Genomic DNA, 20,524 nt, shown 5'->3' with positions numbered 1-20,524 from the left:
CTTCGGTTTTCTCATCTGTTGCTGCCCAGTCATGTCCTATGCTTTGTGACCCTATTTTGGGGTTTTCTTGGCAGAGAAACCATAATAGTTGGCCATTTCCTTCTCCAGCTCATTTGATAGATGAGGAAACTGAGATAAACAAGGTTAAGTGACTTGTCCAGGGTTACCTAGCTAATGAGTGTCTGAGGCTGGATTTGAATTCAGATCTTCCTGACTCCTGGCCTAGCATTCTATCCTCTTCACCATCTATCTGCTCTCCCCAACTCTCACCTCTTTCCCCAGTGACTTATAACTGTCCCGTCTTCATCTGTAAAATGGGAATAATGATATCTACTTCCCAAGGTTGTTATGAGAATCAAATGAAATGGCTAGAACCAATATCTGCTAAGGTCCCAGCTCTTAGCTTATGAGGATCAGTTTTCTCAATGCTATTATGAGGAAACTAATTTTTAAATAGTAAAATGTTATAAAATATAAAAATGTGAGCTATGTTTAATCATAGGGAAATGTCCTATTATAAAATCTTCTTTTGAAAACTTGAAAATCTTATAAAAATAGTAAAGCTACACCTATACCTAGTAAAGGTACCTGGAATTTTTCTCTGGGGAGAAAATTTAGGGGGACAAAAGTTTCACCCATGTGCTCACTCCTCTAGCAGAATAGGAGGAGGTGAGAGGATGTGGGTCAAAGAATAGAGAAGATGAGGTTTAGGTTTGGGGCAGATGTAAGGGGAGCTATTTACTTCTTTTTTTCACTTCAGCCCAGAAAAACCTATTCTACTTTACTCATCCCTTCTCCAAGGCGTCCTTTCCTTAAACTCACTCAGGCTCTCATTGACCAACAACGGTCTCAATGCAAGTTTCATTCAGTCATTTTGGGGGCTCCAGTCATTCCTAGAGGGTGTAAATAGCAACTTCTGTTTTGGCCAGAAACTCCGAGGGACTTCCTCTTCCAGACTGATTTTTTTTTCTTTCTTGGCTAGGTAAAAGAAGCCATGCTTTGTTTCATTTCTTAACTAGTCTTGATCATTGACTGGACATTGTCTCAGACAAACTGATACCTGGAAAGACCTTAATTTAAAGAGGCCACGCTCTCGCACTGCCATCTTCAGTTGTCCTGACCTACTGGGCTCAGATGGCTCTGGAAGGGAGAGTGAGGCAGGTGACTTTGCACAGCCCTTCTTCCCTTAAATCCAGTTTACTTGCAAGTCAAGACATCACCCTCCTGATGTCATTGGTCCTCTTGGAGAACGAAGGGCAAACAATGGCAATGTGTTCTAGGAGTACCTGCCTCTTTCTTTCCTCCTTCCCAGCACTGACCCTTCCCTTCAGAAATATGAAGTAATCCTGGTGCTTCCTTCATTCCCATGTGCTATGTGAAAAAGAATCTCACTGAGACCAGCCTGGCAGAATACAGATTAGTATTTGGGGCCTTAAATCCCCCTGGGTTCAACTAGATATCTTTAAAATGCCTTCCAACTCCCAGATTCTATTCCATCAGACTCTTTATTAGCCAAACTCTCCCCCCCACCCCAACTGAATTTGTCTAATTACTTCTTGTATTTTTTTTTTTTCACATCACGAATTACAAACCTGATTTGAGGGTGTTATGTCTTCCTGTCTGCTCCAGGCAATGCTTGTTCCAGGTAGTGGGATTGTTAGTTACAACTTTAAAACTAGTTGTCACCCAAATGAAGGGAACTCAGGCAAAAATAATAAAGAAAGACTAGGCTGTGAAAACAGAACTGCGGCAAAGAAACATAACCTTGGAACAGAAGCTAGAGTATAGCTTGGTTCCTTCTTTCAACTCCCATCAGCCTCCTGGAGAATAAACAGTTTCAGTGTGGCAGATCATTTCTGTCACTAAGATTTCTGCTCATCTTTTCCAATTTTTTTTTTTATGTTTGGTTGTTTTTAAGTTATGTCCATTTCTTTGTAACTCCATTTGGAGTTTTCTTGATAGAGATACTAGAATGGTTTGCCATTTCTTTTTTCAAGCTCATTTTATAGATGAGAAAACTGAGGCAAATAGGCAGAAGTGATCTACCCTACCGAGGATCACAGTTTTAAGTGTCTGAGGCCACATTGGAATTCACAGAGATGTTTTTTTTGATTCCAAGCCCAGAGCTCTACCCATTGCACCACTAGCTGCCTTCATCTTTTTGATAGACATCATTAAACACTTAACAGTCCCTTTCCCACTTTCACCTCTTTTCCTGATGATTTATAGATGAACATGGATTGTCAAATATTTCACTTGGACACGCCTAAGTGGGATTGGCGAGAATACAGAAGCCTTTAACTGGTATTGATCTAGAGACTGTTACCTCCAGCTAAGAGGGGAGAAGAATAGCCTCTCCATTGTTGAATGAGTAAGTAGAGTCAAGATAAACTATACTACTAATGAGTATTTAATGTTTAAAAGGAAAACAAAAACCGCTGGCATCTGGAAAGGGTTGTATGAATATATTAAAACTGGCTATTGTAGCATTCTTGCAATCAGAACCCACTTATTAGCTGCACTAATACATTTAGATAAGACAATGATACTCTCTACAGTGACTTTAAACCACCTCAGCTCAGGTTCAACCAAATGAAAGAATGATCAGATTATGCTCAGTAGAGTTTAAGTATAAATATACCTGAGATACCCTTTGGCTAATCCAATTCAACCTGGTCAACATTTACTAAGTACTATTTACTTTATACAAGAAGACAAAAAAATGGCACAATCTGCTTCCAAGAGACCAACACCTAACTAGGGGATGTCACTGATACACAGATATGCTGATAGGGACAAAGAAGAGCCAGAGGAGCAGCAATAAACCATGCATCTGCTTCCTGATAGAGAAGTGATGGATGAAGATGCAGAGGCACATTTTTGGACAAAGTGAGGAAATTTGTTTTACTTGACTATGCTATGTCACAAAATGCTATGTTTGTCACAAAAGTTTCATTTTCCCTTTCCTTCTCCTTTTCCTCCTCCTTTTTTCTTCTTCTCTTTTTCCTTTTTTTCAAATGGGGGGACATGTGGGAGAGAGAGAATCTAAATGCTTATTAATTGAAAAAATAATAGATGGAAATGAGCAGGGAGCATATTCCATTATGGTATATAGTAATCATTCATAAAAGCAAAGAGATGGAATTCTGAGTTTGGTGGATAGGTAATAATCCAATTTAGAGTGTATGAAAGGCAGTAATAGGAAATTAGGCTGGAAAGAAAGGTTGGAATCAAGTTGTTGAGAGCCTTAAAAGCCAGCAGACTAAGAAGTTTGCATTTTATTTGAGGGGCAATAAGGAGCCATTAAAGATATTTGAGCAAGGGAGGGACAGGGTCAGGCCTGTGCTTTAGCTAGTTTTGACCCAAAATCTTTAGTAAAGCTATTCTTTTCATTTTAATAAGTTCCTTGAGAGGACAGATTGTTTCATTCTTGGATCTGTATCTCTAGTCCTTGCACAGCTACTTAATATTTGTTGACTGAATGATTCCCAGAGTTCTTAACTACTTCTAGAATGCTTTCCTGGAAACAATTCTTTGAGGCTGACAGGATAAGTATTATTATTCCCATCATATAGAGGAGGAAACTAGCTTGGAGTGAAGAAGTGCCCAGATTTGGACAAGAAATTTGTGTGGGTTAGGATTTGAATCCATGTCTCTTGACTGTTAGATCCAAAAGATTTTCATTATGTCACAGGCATTTTGCTATAGCAGACTTTTTGCTATTGTAAAAGTTGCTGCTACAGACAAGTAATCAGGGGGGAGGGGAACACAGTAATTTTTATAGGACCATAGGATCCTAGAATCAGTATTGAGAATATGGAGTCCATGTTCTAATTTTACAGATGAGGAAAATGAGTCACAGAGAGTTTAGATGATTTCCCCGGGATCACAGAGCTAGGAAGGCAGACTTTGAACTCAGGACTTCCTAATTCTAAAGTCAGCGATTCATGCTCTGCCCTGCTTAGTTGCCTAGCAGAGTGGTCCCTCTCTCTTCTGCTGTACAAATGTGAAAAGACATATTCTGAGAGATCAAGAATCTGGCCTTAGGTTCTATACAGGCTTAGCTATAGCTCTAAGAAGGTTTGAAAGAAATTTCTCTTACGGGGGTTTAATTCAACTTTAACAAGTATTTAGTGAGAGCTAACTATGTGCTATATTAGGCCTACCAAAAAGAATCCTAGAATACCATTCCTGCCTTTAAGGGAGCTTGTTCTTTACACCCCCGTCCTTCAATATATGAAGCAATTAGGAGACACATTAAGCAGAAGGATGGGCATTTGCCAATAGCATGTTAATGGCAACAGGGGTAGGTTAAGTGGATTTTTATGCTTGAAAAATTTTCCTTCTGCACATCTGCCTCTTGGAAATCCAACTCCTTTCAGGCTCCAGTTCAAGCAGCAGTCCCTGCAAGAGTACTTCCTGATTGACCCATGTGTTTGGGTGTATTTATTTGGGCATTTTAATGAAGAATCATTACATCTTGGTTGGATGCATTCTTTTGGAAGGTAGAGGGTGTTTCCAATTTCCCCTCCTACCAGAGGGCCTGCATACAGCCATAGAATAAAAAATATTTGTTGATTAGAATTAAATTTGTATGGTCTTTCAATTAAACTCTTCCTGTATGAAGGCTCATCCTTGAATCATTTTATATTTTCAACTAAATGAAAATATGAAAATGTGGTTCCGAGCCAAAGATCTCAGGAATGATTATGAATATAATCCAATATTCAGCTATAACTCTGATTTTGGATTTGTCCCCATGTTAGTTCTCCCCATTGAAAAGCTAGGTGAGAGCTTGTTTTCCTTTATACTTAGGTGGGAAAACAGGAAATGAAGGCATCATTCATCATTCCCCTCAAGCACCTTATCAGAAACTGATGCATACCCATCAATGAAAACAAATTAGTGTTCCCATAAACCTTCTTCAACATAAAATGCAAGTCCTGGCTTTGATGGAGAATATTATGTAAATTGTGCTATAGAGGTGAGAATTGTGTATAATTTTCATATCTTTTAAGGTGATCAACGGTCAAGTTGACTAACAAAAAGTCAGAAGGTAGCATTTTTGCAAAGTTGCTGGCAAAGAATCTTATACATAGGAGATGCTTAATAAATATTGAAAGATGAAGAATAACATGGAAAAGCTTACATGGCTCTTCTGTGCAATCATTACTCACTCACCACTGTTCCCTTGTTTTGTTCCTGTGGGCAAGATACTGAATGAGACAAGCAGAGGACAGAGCAGCAAGGGCTGGGACCATCTCAAATTCCTGCTGACTTCAACTTCACAATCGACTCTGCTCAGACATTCTCTAATTCATTTCTCTGGGGTTCCCTCAGGTTTCCCATTTTGGGTAATTTTAACCTTTTCTTACTTCAAGGTCATAGTCCCATCTTCCTTCTTACCCTCCTATTTAGATAATAACCTCATTTCTATTTTACTCAGGAGACAGATTCCCCAGATATGAGCTTTCTCATCCAAAGCTTTATCCCCCTCCTGTCCTTATACTATAAAAGAGATCCCTTCCAGTCATTCTGGTAGAGAACAATTTGGAACTGTATGCAAAAAAATCATTAAATCGTGCATGACCCAACTGTATTTCTGTACTAGTACCTTCTCTGTTACTAAGCAATACGCCCTCAAGGGATCAAAGAGGAGAGAAAGGATCTATATGTACACAAATATTGATAGCAACATTTTTGTTTTAGCAAAGAACTAGAAATTAAGATGGCAACGGGATTATCAATTGGCAAATAGCTGAAGAGATTATGATATACCAATATAATGGAAGATTTTTGCAATGTAAGAAATGACAAAAAGAATGGATTTTTTTTCTAAATCCATCTTGTATGAATTCATGCAGAGTGAAGTGAATCAGGAAAATTATTTACTGTATATTACAACAACATTGTTGTGCTATGGCCCACAGGCCCACAAAGAGTGCAACACAACTGAACAACAAAACATAACAACATTGTAAAGAAAAATGAGTAAGATAGATCAGTATAATAATTTAGATCAATACAAAAACTCCAGAGGACCAGCATTTAAGCAAGCTACTTATCACCTGAGATAATGGTTTTGAAAGAAACATGTTTACTTTACATACTTTTTTTTTTTTTTAAAGACTGATGGTTTCATTTACAATACTTTTTTTTTGCTTATGAGAATATTCATGTTTCTTGCTGTTTCTTTAAATTCAGAATTTAAAAATTAAAATTATTTTTAAAACTCCTGCAAAATGAAGAAAAGCTAAAAAGAAATCCCCTAACCCATGCTTTAGATTTCATCTTTTCTAGTTTTTGGAAATGTTGCCCTAAAACTTGTTCCTTCTCTTTCATTTTCAATCTAAACCTCTAAACTGCCTTTCCCCTTCTTGTTCATTCATTTACTTATGTAATTTTGCTGAGGCAGTTGTGGTTAGGTGACTGCCCAGGGTCACACAACTAGAAGTGTTAAGTGTCTGAGACCAGCTTTGAACTCGGATCCTCCTGAATTCAAGGCTGGTGCTCTATCCACTGCGCCATCTAGTTGCCCCTTGCCTTTTTCCTTCTACTAGATTTAGCTCATAGGAACCTTAGAGAGCATCTGGCCCAAGTTCTTCACTTTGCAGATCTAGAAAGTTAGCTTCTGAGGCAGAAAACCCCAATCTTTCTTCACCCAAACCTAGCAAGAAACTCTACCACTCTTTTAGCAGCCTTTGCTAGTGTTCCTGGCTCTATTTAAAATGCCTTCTACTATCCCCTGCTGATATATATATCTTTCTCAACCTTTAAAAACTAGCTTAGGTCCATTAGGGATATATTCACAATCTCTTCCTTTGATGGATGATTCTTTTTGATCTTCTGTAGCCATGTCCTAATATGTACTGTTATTGAGGACATCTAGGTGGCACAGTATAATAGAGCACCCAGTTGAAGTCAGAAGGATCTGATTTCAAATTTTGCCTCAAACATCTACCAGTTGTGTGACTGTGGCCAACTCTGGCCAATCCTGGTCTCAGTTTCCTAAGCTGAAGAAGAAAATGGCAAAACCATTTCAGTATCTTTGCTTAGAAAACCCCAAAGGGGTCATGAAGTGTCGACATTACTGGGGAAAAACAACAAAAAACATAATGCTATTAAGAAAGAGAGCATGGTGAAGATGGTGAATGGTTAGTCTTGGGCTCAAGAAGCTTTGGATTCAAGTTATAATCATGGCACATCCAGGCGGGGGAGCCCCATTTAGTACCAGACCAGAAAAACAGGTGAATTGCCAATCTGCAGAGTGCTGGAGGAATCCCCCATATTTATAAATCATGGTCCCAGAGTTCTGTCCTTCACTCCTCCCCTTCAAATAAAGCTAGTTTACATAATACTGTTTTATGTAGGTTTTGCAAATGTCTCCCCAAATGGATTGTAAACCCCTGATGGTCAGGGATCCTACTTTATACTTTTGTACCCTACACAGTGGCGGGCCCAATGCTGGACTTTTCTGTGTGTTCAATCAATATCTATTGGTTTTTTATTCACTGAGTCAGTCACAGATTGATGATTTTAATAAGGACACAAAGTAGGTCTAAGGCTCAATGTTTTATCATATCACTTTTTTTCCCCTTGTAACTCCCTACCACCTAAGCATGCTTTGAGCTCCCTAAAATAGGGTGATGCTTCTGATTTGCTCAGTAGGTCTGCCTTTGAGCTGTTCGGCAATGGTGATTGGTTCATACTGCAGCAGACGCGCTCTTTCATTTGGCTCTTTTGGCCATACCTTCTCCACTATCCTGCCTTTTAGCTCCTTTACTCCTCTTCCCAGTCCCCCACCTTCAAATGCTCATTATATTCAGTCTGCCATATTCAGTCACAGCCCTAAGTCATTCTTGAAGGATTTAAATCTGGAAAGCAGCTCAATGACGCCGGATTAGTTCCCAGGCACATTCATGAACCCAGCTGTAAATTCCTGACTCTGTTCTCAGTCAACAAATTAATCCACAGAGAATGAGGTCAAATGACAAGTTCTTCTTACGATATCCCAGCAGAGGATGAAGTAGAGGAAGAGCCGCTCGCTCTCAGGAAGGCAAGCCCAGCTGTTTATTAGGAGGATGTCTTCATGTGTTTATTTTTAGGTGGCATTTAGGTTTAATTCTGAAGGTATATTTTCAATCAGTTGGTTAATTTCCACATTGAAGCAAATTTGTGCATTTAAATTCAAAGCCAGTTTACTATAGTTCATTTCCTGTTTTGAGGGAGGCAAATGAAGTAAATATTGTTACTGTTTAAATTGAGTTTAGACTATTTGGCCAGAGCAACATCTGCTGTTAGAATGAGTGAATGGACTCAGTGGCTTTCAAACAAGGGATGAATTCATGATAGAGATCCAACAAGGTCAAGTCCTTATTCCTGGCAGTCAAGCCTAATGGCGACCCCCGGACTGCAGCAGCTGCGAGCAGCAATGTTCCACTGATACCCTCACTCTCTTCTTCCCTTTTGGACAGCTCTCTCAGCCACCCACAGTGGCCTGTGCCAGCTGTCCTTGTCCCTTCCCCCTCTTCCCCCCACAATGGGGCTGCGCAGTTTCCTCAGAGCAGGCTGGGGAATATCTCATGACACCAAGAGCTAGCTGGAGCTCAGGATATGATGAAAAGAAGGCTGCAGGTGGCCATCCTGGGCAGCGCAGCAAACAGCCTTTGAATCTCCTTTTCCCAGTTCTCACCCTGACCCTAACTCCCCTGAGTCAGGTGCCAATACACTCCAAAGTTCCTCCCTACACAAATGCAGGGAAAATCAGATCGGGGAATGAAGCTGAGGAAGGTCTGGCCAGAGGAGGCAGGAAGCTTGTCCTAGGCTCTGGAACAGGACTGCTAAGCAAAGCGGAGATCTAGTCTTGGAAGAACTGGGGTACTGTACAGGGGACCAAGACGGGAGCCTATTCATCAGAAACAGGAATGGATTGGGACCTGGTCTGGGATTCAGAGCCTGGGGAAAAGCAGCCAAGTGGGCCATATTTGGGAACAGGAATAGATCGTGGCTTTTCAACTTTGTGAAAGGAAGACCTGAGAAAGCAGAAAGAACTGAAGACAGCACCTCTCATACAACTGTTAGACTATAATAAGAGTCTGGGGGTGGGTGAGTGATAAAGTGGGGTGAGAAAGGCCTCAGCCAGGGCAAGGAGCCCATTTGGGATAGATCCAAGAACTTGAGAGAAAAGTCCTATCCCTCCTAGTAGAAATGGGGTAAAAGGTGATTGTGGATGAAATTATTTCTTGCAGCAAATAATCTCTGATACTTTATAAACATGCAGGGATAGTGGTAATAATATATGCAAGAGATTTTCTTATTTTTCTACATTGTTGAGTAATTCACAATTGAACCTCTTTTCATTTAGTCAGAAACTCATTCTGACTATATAAGTTACAGAACAAAAAAAAATCCCTCAAACTCTAGTGAGCTCAAGCACTTTATAAAACTTTCCATTTTCATGGAAAACTTTACTGAAGAAGTTTTGAAAAACCCAGTCATGTTTTCTAGAAAGACTCAGAAGAATATCAGTCAAACATAGATGTCCTAACTTTTCCAGGAAAGATAAAATAAATAAATTTGATTTTATTCTATAAACAGAAATTGTTCTGAGAGGCTCAAATTACACAGAGGAAAATTTCTTTTTCCTTTTTCTTTTTATAATTACTATTAGTCATTTTTTAAAAAGTAAGTCTTGTTAGGGTAGGGATTAGAGGGGCATAAAACTCCAGATAAGCCAATCCCTCTTAAATTGAGGAATCCTTGGATTCAAATTCTGTCTCAGGAACTTAAAGCTATATGACTATAAGGGGAGAAAGTCCCTGACTCAGTGTGTCAATCAGCTCTCTAAGATCAGAAGTTAGAGTAGTTGAGGTGCTGATCTGCTGCAATGAAGGGATCTTCCAAATTGAGAGGCTCACCCCATCAAGTACCACAGCATACTGATGTGCCCACTAAATGGGCATTGCACAAATGTTAGGGTAGAGAGATAGGAGCTGGGTCTCTGGGAGCTCTAAGCCCTGCCCCCTGTTCTGGGGTTATAAGTAGAGGGCCACTAACATTCCTATTTTATGAATTGGCAAACTGGCCATGCTTTTTATGACTCCCCCAAAGCTGGATGTAGGCCTGAAAATGTGAGTGTGCACACTTTGGTTTGAATACTCTGAGCAGGTTCTAAGAAGTGGGCCTTGTTTCTTGCTCCTTGCCATATGCCTAAAGTGGTTGGTAGCTAGCTGATCAGTAGCTGGTGGAAAGGATGAAGAGTTAACTGCCTGATTGCTACTATTCTCTTTCCAAAAGTTAACCCACTGGACTTCTTAGCAGTGTTGCCTCAAGGTACTTTTCATCAAAGGCCTGCAAAGTCAGGAGTCTACAGTTGTAGATTATTGTGTAAAGTGTGAAAACAATTTCTTGAAGGCAGTTCAAAGCAGTTCTTAGCATTTCTCTGATGGTAAATAGGGTAAAATAATCTACAAGGAGGGTCCTGGAACTAGAGTATCTTGATTATACAATAAGCAAAAGAAAAGAAGATGTCTATGATGGTCTATTTTCAGGAAGTCAGTGGATTTTTTATCTGGAAGAGGTCATAGAGATCAACTTGGTCAATCCTCTCATTTTACAGATAAGGTAACTAGGACCAGAGAAGAAGAAAGTGATTTAACCAAGTTAGTGGCTAAACCAGAGCAAAACTTAGGCCCCGTAGCCTCCTTTCCCAGAACCTTTTTGTGTGATTTTTCCAGCTGAATGGTTTTGAGTTTTTTTTTTTAATTTTCTCATTTGTTTGTTTTTTTTAACAAAGTTAAGCTGGAACTCACATACTTCTGCATTACCCATCATTTAGATGAGTAACAGATAAGGTTAGGCAAGTTAAAAAATTTCCTCTCCTCTACAACTAGCCAGAGAGCCTTCGTCCTTCTTAGTATTCTAAAAGCTCTTGTGTTAAGTAAAGCTTTAAAGTTTCAGGTTGGAAAAAAATAAAAAATCCGGGGCACATTTCTGCCTTGAACACCCAAGAAGATTGCAGTACAATCCAATTACCTGTAGTGACTTCCTAACCTTCCACCAACAGCAGGGCTTCATTTCAAAGAATTGGTTCCCTTCTGCTTGGCTATGCTCCAGGGACTAGAGTTGGCATGGCAACACTCAGCTCTGCACTTACATTAAAAAAATACAGCTAGATAACTTCTTTCTGTTTGCTTTGGTTCAGGTAAATTCAGACTGATCCTAGTCAGTAAGGATGTTATCTCAGAAGCAATAGTGGAGACAGCAGGACATAGCCAACTGGTTTAGTGATGGAGGGCCTTGAAGAATATTCTTTCTTCCCATGAAGATGCCTTTGCTGGAAGTAATCCTTTTCTTGCCAATCTTAGAGTGCTTGGTACTTGGTAAGGCACTTATATCAGGGTGGAGGGACACTGGTCTGGGGTATCAGAAAACACGGGCCTGAATCCCAGCTGCAATATTTGCTATGAGTGACATTTTAGGCAAATAGCCCAATCTTCCTAAGCCTTTATTTCTTCATTTGTAAAATGGGGATTAAAAGTAAAATAAAATAAAATAGAAACTTGATTGTTTGCATGATTTACTAGAATGTTGGGATAAAGCTTTAAAGGGTGATATATATGTGTGTGTGTGTTTGTGTGTGTGAGTATATACATATGCTATTCAAGATCCATTTTCCAATTTTTCTCTATCTCTAGTGTCTTGCACACTAGGTAAGTAAGTAATGATTGTTGAATTGGACTTATCCTGTATACTTTTCTTTCCTTAGTGGACAAAGCTCATCTAGGATAGGTATTTAGTCACTTACTTTTCGTATCTCCCCTAGAGCTTAGCACAGTGCTTTGCACAAAATGGATATTTAATATATATTTGTCAAAAAATAAATCAACAAGTATTATTTATCTGCAGTGTGCTCCAGCAATGGCAGTACAAAGGCCAAAAAGGAAAATTCCCTGCCCTCAAGGAAGTTTCATTCCACGGGTGGAGATGGTAGGAACATGTATTGGAAGATGCAAAATAAATACACAATTTTGGTAGAAGGCAAGTCAAAAGCTGACCAGGAAAAGTTTCGTGTAGAAGGTGACTCTTAAGCTAAACTTTGAGAAGAACTAGGAAATTTGAGACATAGAAGTCAGGAGGATGTGCATTCCAAGTCTGTGCAAAATAGAAATGGGAGATGAGGAGTGGCAGGAAGACCACTTTGGCTGGGCTATTGTAGAACATGAAGAGGACCAGGTTGTGGAGAAAGAAGTTCCACAGATTTAATAGGTGGCCAGCCCTAGATTTAATGGCCCCCAATCCAGTATTAGCTTTTTATAATGGAGAATCACAATAATATTCTACCCACCGGCATTTTCTAGGACCACAATCCTCTTTGGGAGAAGACTTTTACTGAGGAGAGTGAGAACAGAGGCTTTGGACTTTGCAACCTCCCTGTCCCATATGGAATCACAGATGCCCTACTAAGCATACACATAGAATACACATCTTACAGCTTGTTCCAGTGACAGGATCCTCCTGTTTTCTCCATGGTGTGAAATTGTGGGAGGCAGCAGCTCTGAACAATTTAGAAGGACTCTAGACTCTTGGTTCCAACCTTAGCTTTGCAAAAAACAGAAAGAAGAATTTGGACGTGTTTAACAGCAAGATGCATGATGGATTCATGCAGAATGGTAAAATGCCATTCGTTAAGATAATTAGAAATTTATGATAATTAAAGAATATTTCCCTAGGTGAAATCTCATGCCAGTGACTTATTATGGATTGGAGGCGATTCTAGGATCTTGAAATTCCTGTCCTAATATCAAATTGTAAAGACTTCCAAGTCAGGCCCCAGAGGATTATAAAAATAATCCTAGCTAGGTATAAAGAAGCCCATCGCTAGAAGGTTGGCCATAAGGTTATGAATTTTTCAGGCACTTCAACTTGGGAAATATGTGGATTATTACAGAACCTTAGAGTTAGAAAGGACCTCAGTGGCCAATCAATCCTATCAATACTTGGAAGGAATCCCTACTGTAAATTATCCAACAAATGGTCCTTTAGCTTCCATGGCCTCCAAGAAAGGAGAACAGGCCACCTCTCTGGGTATCTTAGTATGGGAAAAATTACTAATGATCCAAAATAGGAGATATGCATAGCAGTGAAGTCACTGAACTTTGAGCATTGGATCTGGAGTTGGGAGACCTGGTTTCAAATCCTGATTAATTTGGATCATTGAACTTCTTTGGGATTTAGGATCTCCCAGCTGTAAAATGAGAAAATTGAATTCACTGGAGGGTGCAAAGATACCAAGAATTGGAAAATTTTAGTGATGAACCCATATAGTCAGTCACAGGAAAGAATTCAGCAGAGAACCAAGAGAAAATCTGGGGACTTCTGGCTCTCATTATATTAATATATAATATAATTAGGAGGAGGAAAAAATACCGGCATGAGAGAAAAATGCATCTTTTTTATAAAACATGCACATTATTTTCCAAGAGTGGCTCACATTTCCATGGTGCTTTGAGGTTTCCCAATGACACTTTATACAACCTCAGGAGTGAATAGGGGTGTCATCACTATTTTATAGCTAAGGAAACTAAGGTACAGAGAGTTGAAGTGACTTGCAGTTGGTCACACAGCTTGTCAATGACTAGCCTAGGACTTATGTCTAAGTCCTATTATCTTCTATATGAAATCCTTTTCATTGCACTGTAAAACATTTTGCCTCAGACCTCCTGTTTCACCCATTAAATAACTAACACTAGGATGACCAACTATCCCATTTCTTCCCCCAAAATTTCTTCTTCCCATTTTTTCATTTCCTCAGAGTCCTTTCTGATTTTTCTTTCTTCCTTAATTCTCTAAATTTGTCAAGTCCAGGTGTAACCCCTATCACATCTGCCATTTTTTTTCCTTTCCAAAGGCTTACATAGATTAAGAACTAGATGAAATCTTCCTAAGATACAACCCCTTCATTTCATTGTAGAGGAAGTAGTCTGTCAAGAGCCTACTATCTTCTAGGCACTGTGGTAAGACTAGGATACAAAGAAAGGCAAAAGATAGCCCTTGGTTTCTAGGAGCTTACACTCCAATGGGAGGGAGAGAGAGTGTACAAACAACTATATGTGAAATAGGTAAAATGCAAATAATCAATGGAGAGAAAGTACTAGCAGGTAGGGGGTTTGAGAAAAGTTGCTTGTAGGAAGTAGGATTTTAGATGGGACTTGAAAGAAGACCAGGAAAGTCAGGAAGTAAAGCTGAAGAGAGAAGGCACTCCGGGGAAGGGGGACAGCCAGAGAAAATGCCCAGATTTGGGAGATAGAGGGTCATGGCCAAGGAATAGGAAGGAGACTGATGTCACTGGCCTTTAGAGTTCAAGGGGAGGCTGGTGTGTAAATGGACTGGACAGATTGGGAGGACCTACCTTTAGGTCACAAAAGGCTTTGAATGACAAAGGGCCATATCTCTAATACTTGAGGTGACAGGAAGCAGCATCTGAGTTCCTCAAATAGTCACTCATCTCCCTGCCTTTGGTTACGCATCCATTGCCAAACTAATCTTCCTAAAACTCTGCTCACAGAATCACAACCCTTCAGAACAGAGAAGAACCTTAGAGAGATGACAGGATCAGCAGTTGAAAGAAACCTTAGAACTTATCTAGTACAAAGGGTCTCATTTTACCTATGGGAAAACCTAGGCCCAGAGAAATTCAATGATCTGGTGAAGGTCACAAAGCAAACTGGTGCCCAACCTGGGATGCTGCCTGGGTCCCCAAGTCTCATCTTAGCACTACACCAGATTCAGTCAGTGTTCACGGAATTATCCTTGTCTGAGGATTCATGCAAGGACACGGATGAAAATGTCATAGAATGGGAAGGTAGCAATGAGTTCCAGTCTGTACCAGAAGGGTTAATGGTCATAGCTAGTTGGGACAGTAGATCAAGCACCAGTCCTGAAGTCAGGAGGACCTGAGTTCAAATCTGGTCTCAGACACTTAACACTTCCTGGCTGCATGACTCTGGGCAAGTCACGTAACCCCAACTGCCTCAGCAAAACAAACACACAAACCAAAAAAAACTTCACAGATCCATTGAAATGTAAGCACTAATAAGTATCATTGCTTCAAGACTCTACTTCTAAGTAAAATGTGATATGTCTTCAAATGCTTTTTTTTTTCTAAAAAACAAAAAAAAAGGAACTAAAATTTTATACTCTATGCTTTTATTTAAAATAATTAATAGAAATACATGATTCATTAAGAAAAATAATCACCACCACCAAAGAACTATGAGAATTATCTGGCCCAAAGGTCTATGAAGGATGCAAAAGAAGTAAGAAATCGAAATCTTGCCAACCACACTCGAACTGGCCTCTCCCCTGCAGATGGCAGGACTGGAACTGATCCCGCTTGATGAAAGAAAGTCAGAATCAAATAGAAGTTTAATTTTAAAGTGAAGGAAACAGCCTGCAAGCAAGGAGGCAAATTGGACACATGTTCCATTTGACCCCTGACTGGCCCATTTCTAACCTTCTCCAACATCCACTGCTTAGAGGCCGGTTCAGTCCAGTCCACAGGAGTTTACAATCCAGTTGAAAAAAACTAAACGTATAAACAAGACTAATTAGGAGCCTGTGTTTGAGGGACTGTAATAAAATGTGTCTCACAGATACTTGTCCTATTTTTCAGTCAAACTTGTCATGAGGCTTCATGAAAAGACGGAATTGGTTTTAAGAAGAGGCAGGATTAAGACTGGCAGAGGGAAAGGAGAACACTTCAGGAGGGCCAAGCAACGGTCCCCAGTCCCTTTCCTTCTCCTTCCCCTTTCTGTGCCCTACCCTCTCCAGTCTTTGTTCAAGCTGGTTCTCTCAAATAAAATCCTCCTCATTCCTCTCCATTAATTAATCAATCAATCAGCATTTGTTAAGTGAAAATTATGTGCAGAGGATAAAAAACAAAAGTGGTTTAGTGGTCCCTAAGAAGCTTATGGTCTAGCCAAAAAAGACAACATGTATATACACAGGCATAAATAGAGTAGACACAAGGTGACTTTGGGAAAAGCCTCATGTGAACTTGGAGCTTGAACTGAGCCTTGAAGGAAGCTAGAGTTTCAAATCTACCCTGCAGTCAGGGTACAGTTTGGAGTTTTCCTTCTCCACAAAGCCTTTCCTAGTTGCTCTCACCCATCTTTGGCATCTTTATTCTCTCTAAGTACTTCTGATTTCTATCATATAATATGGCAGTTGGTGAAATTAGTTGCTTCATGTGGGTCAGTCTTGTCCACAGACTGGTTTCTAAGCCGTGTTAAGAGGGATATGGAATCATGGATCTCAGTAGCCGGATGGACCTTATAGAACTTACCTTCTCCCTCAAAGCAATACCACCGTCACCGGTGGCAGAGTCAACCCAAAGACCTAATCCTCCCATTTCCCTATTTTTGCCAATGAGCGCAGATTGGGCCCACATAGTCACCGTCCAGGGAGAATTCACCCAATCATCCCAGCCTGGAGCCTCAGGGACTCTTTACATCTCTTCCCCTCCTACATCCATGTAGGATGTCAATTCTAATTCTACAATATTCCTCTCCTTTCTCTTCAAACTGTGACCACACTAGTACAACTTTCACTGCCAACCAATGCCATCAAGTTTTCTGTCTACTTTTTCCTTTTTACAGCTGTTCTCCCCTTTAATATATATATTTCACACTATCTCAGTCATCTTTCTCATGAGCAGATCTAATTATGCTACTCTGCTCATTTACTTATAATAGACTTTTTTTTTTTTTTTTGCCTATTTCAGGCCCAATTGCCACCGTGGTATTCAAGGCTCCCACTTTAAGTGTATTGTGACCAAGATGCATTGACTTACTAGTATCTTATAGACTAATATACCTCCTATATCTTTGGTCATTTCATTCTGTGTGTACTGAAGTTCCTCCCTCTCCCATTTCAGCCTTTTCAACGCTTACCCAGCCTTCAAGGTCCAGCCCAAATGCTGTCTCTTCTCCCAAGCCTTCACCCCTCAACCTCCCTTGTTGGAAGAAATCTTTCTTTTCATAGGATCTCACATAGACCTTTGGACATCTGATGTTCCTTTGGTCTATTCTACACATACTATGCTTATTATGTAGCAATCTTTATTTGTGTTATGTATATTTTATTAGCCCTGCAGGACTGTGATCTCTACAGGGCAATAACCTATCTTAATTATCCTTATCTCTCTCTCTCTCTCTCTCTCTCTCTCTCTTTCTCTCTCTTTCTCTCTCTTTCTCTCTCTCTCTCTCTCTCTCTCTCTCTCTCTCTCTCTCTCTCTCTCTCTCTCTCTCTCTCTCTCTCTCTCTCTCTCTCTCTCTCTCTCTCTCTGTCCTTTATCCAGTAAAATGGGTAAAGATACTGGGTAAGAGATAGTATTTATCTCTTATATTCCTCTCAGGACCCAGAATAATGTTTGGTTTATTGAAGGTACTAAATAAAAGCCTGTTGAAAGACTGACTAATGGAAGAATTTCATGGGATTTTTTCCCCCCTTCTTTAAAACTCTGATCCTTTGACAATGTGATTTCATATGAATGTTCACTCTACTAAGCCACAAAGCATAGCACAGTATTTAATATGTTTCTATGGCTAAAAGATATTATGTCATTAGTGACCACCTTCTCTCAGCGTGGCTAAGTTGGTCATTGGCTGATATCAATCAATCAATCAGCAAGCATTTATTAAGGGTTTACTATGTGTCAGGCACTATGCTATATGCTAGGGATACAAAGGAGGCAAAAACAATTGTTGCCCCCAAAGAGATGACAGTCTACTGAGAAGAGATAGACAAAGTCTATATTGTCAGGCAAGTACCTGAAGCCTTTCTAGCTTAGTAAAGAATTTGTCCTTCAGGGAGTTTGCTCTAGGGACGGACAAGTAGAAACCTGTAGAGCCAATAATAATTAATTTAATTATATATATTTATGAATGCAGATATCTGCATATATGTATATACATATGTATTCATACACATACACACACATATAAAATCTATACATGTATGGAAGCTGATTAGGATTAGAGGATCAAAGGCCTGGCTTTTGAGAAACCAGAGATCCCTTCATGCCATGAAGACGTATTAGTACAGGGCTTTAGTAGAAGATTTTTGATATTCATCACATAAAATGCAAATTCCCCAAATAACCTACTGAGAGCAGAGAAAGATATACTTCAAAAAGACCAGTTCTCAGCATCAAGCAAGCATTACAATCCTAGAGAATTAAACACACACAAAAGAAGTTGTATAAAATGAGAGGAATGATCCTTTTCCTGCTTTTAAATATTTTTTCTCTCTGATCCTTAAAGCTTGATTTAACTTCTCAGAAGTTTCTAGGCTGAATTGATGAGAGTAAAAAGCCTTGAGTTGTGACAGTTGGGCAGCCTGTGTTACCCAGGATTTAATTGCACTGATCTTGCTTGTAGTCCTACTCAGTCAAATACATTAAGGGAAGGAAGAGATAGCAGGAAATAAGTGTAGAGTATGCATAAAATATGGGGAAAGAGATCTATAAAATTCATTATGCTGAAAGAGGGAATCTCTACCTTTGGATATGTTAGATATTTCTTCAAAAAAAATAGTAGTTAATTCAAAACAGCTCAATTTTAGAAGTTTTACTTGTAAATTACATTATTTTTATTAGGAAATGGCAAGACAATGGACTTGGACATAAAGCACACTTGGTATTATCCTTTCATCAGATTATTTATGGATTTTGAAACGCAACTTAATTTGGTCCCAAAGCTGTAATATCTTCACTTCATGTTAGGGAATTTTCATTTTCTATTTAGAAGAATCTCATTGATAAGCAAATAAACATCAAATGGGGTCAGCAATAATTGTCTTTTAATTGTATGTATTTTTATATGTCTTTGTTTAGTCATTTGTTGAACTCTTCATGACCCCATATGAGATTTTCTTGGCAAAGATACCCAAGTGGTTTGCCATTTCCTTCTGCAGCTCATTTTACAAATGAGGAAATGAAGCAAATGGGGTTAAGTGGATTTGCCTGGGGTCACCCAGCTAGGAAGTGTCTGAGGCTCTATTTGAACACAGGAAGATGACCTGGCGCTCCATTCACTGTACCACAGGCTGCCCTACCTGTACACATGTATGGGTATGTTCACCTGTACCTGAACATAATGTGTGCATGTGTGTACATGTGTGTATGAAAGCTGATGAGGATCACAGAGTTCAGAACTAGAAGGGATCATCTAGCGGAAACTTTCATTTCACAGAAAAGGAAACTGAGACCGAGGCAGTAAAATGTGACAAGTCCCTCAATTCCAAATGCAATTTCTGCCATATTAGCTTGCCTCATTCTCATACCCAAATGTGACTTTGAGTAACTTGAAGCTTCTTGCACAGAGGGAGCATTTAATGTCCTGGCCCCCGCACAAGTTTCACACGGAGGCGGTGCTTCATGTTTGTGGACGCAGAGAACCTCTGAGTGCCTGCTAATCTAAGTAAGAACCTTACTCTAGGAAATAGAGCAAATACTCAATCTCAACTTATCGAACGGCCACACCACTCTCCAAACCCCTTCCTGTTTTTACAGAGAAACCGTGTGAGGGTTTCGTATTATTAAGAGCTCTTGCTCTTATGGTTGGCCAGTTCAGTACGGTAATAAGAGAAGCCGGGTCTCATTAGTCCACTTGCAAACCTTGCTGCAGACATATAGACAGACAACTAACTGACTGCTTTGTTGCTCTCCTTCTCAACCCTGGGACATTGGAGATTTTTCTTAGGCCCATCACCTGATTGTCAACTGCTTTTAAAGCTCAGTTTTTCTCCCCTTGTGTGTTTAGCATGTGTCAGCTACCTCTGAGTGTCTAAAAAGCTTTCACTGTCAGAGCCTGGGAAACGAGTTGTTCTCTAATGAGACACCAACATTAGGCCCTGCTGCGGGCAGGGATCGAAGCTTGGGGGGGACACTGATTCTCAGAGTGTGAGGAACATCGGGTTTCTGGTGAAAGCCAAAGAGACTCTTTTAAAAGGTTTTTACAGACCAGGGTGAAGGCACCCAGAGTCACTATTTTGCACTCCTCCATGAGCTGCAGAAGCACGTACTCTGACTGGAAACAAAGACAAAAGGTGAGTAGCCTCCTGATGCTAAGCTCTGGCAGGAAAGACTCCGTTCTCATTCATCCATGCTTGAGTGCGTTGTCATTTGTTTGACGGACATTTATTAAGTGTTTACTGTGTGCAGAAAGCTGCTCTAGGTGTGGAAGGATTGGGCTAAAACACAGTTCCTGTTCTAAAGGATAAACCAGAAACACAAATAATACATAGTTGGAAAGTGCCAAAAGGATTTGAATAATTCAAACAAATCTCCCAGCTCTCAAGGCTTCCTCTCATCCCTATGTGGGACAGGAACATGCTGGAGATTCATGTACAATAAAGGCAAAGATGGAGCTTTTGGGTAAGAAGCCAGAGACAGATGAGGTGAACACATTTCTGGGCTTGACTGGGGAAGATCCTTCGCCAGGCCAACAGCTTCAGGAGTCAC

At 39.9% G+C, this 20,524-nt stretch overlaps 1 protein-coding gene across 1 annotated transcript in view; it reads right to left on the bottom strand.

Moving 5' to 3' along the window:
- The window catches only part of SMPD3 (sphingomyelin phosphodiesterase 3), a 111,922-nt gene extending 94,914 nt beyond the window's left edge, over positions 1-17,008 (bottom strand). Inside the window, 1 exon segment of the mRNA XM_074286369.1 lies at positions 16,953-17,008. The gene's annotated coding sequence lies outside the window, so the exon portion shown is untranslated.
- Between the last annotated feature and the right edge of the window lie 3,516 nt (positions 17,009-20,524).

Source organism: Sminthopsis crassicaudata, chromosome 2 (assembly GCF_048593235.1).
Source record: "Sminthopsis crassicaudata isolate SCR6 chromosome 2, ASM4859323v1, whole genome shotgun sequence".
Lineage (NCBI taxonomy): Eukaryota > Metazoa > Chordata > Mammalia > Dasyuromorphia > Dasyuridae > Sminthopsis > Sminthopsis crassicaudata.
Note: the sequence above shows the minus strand (reverse complement) of the source record. Positions and strands in the feature narration are given on the sequence as shown.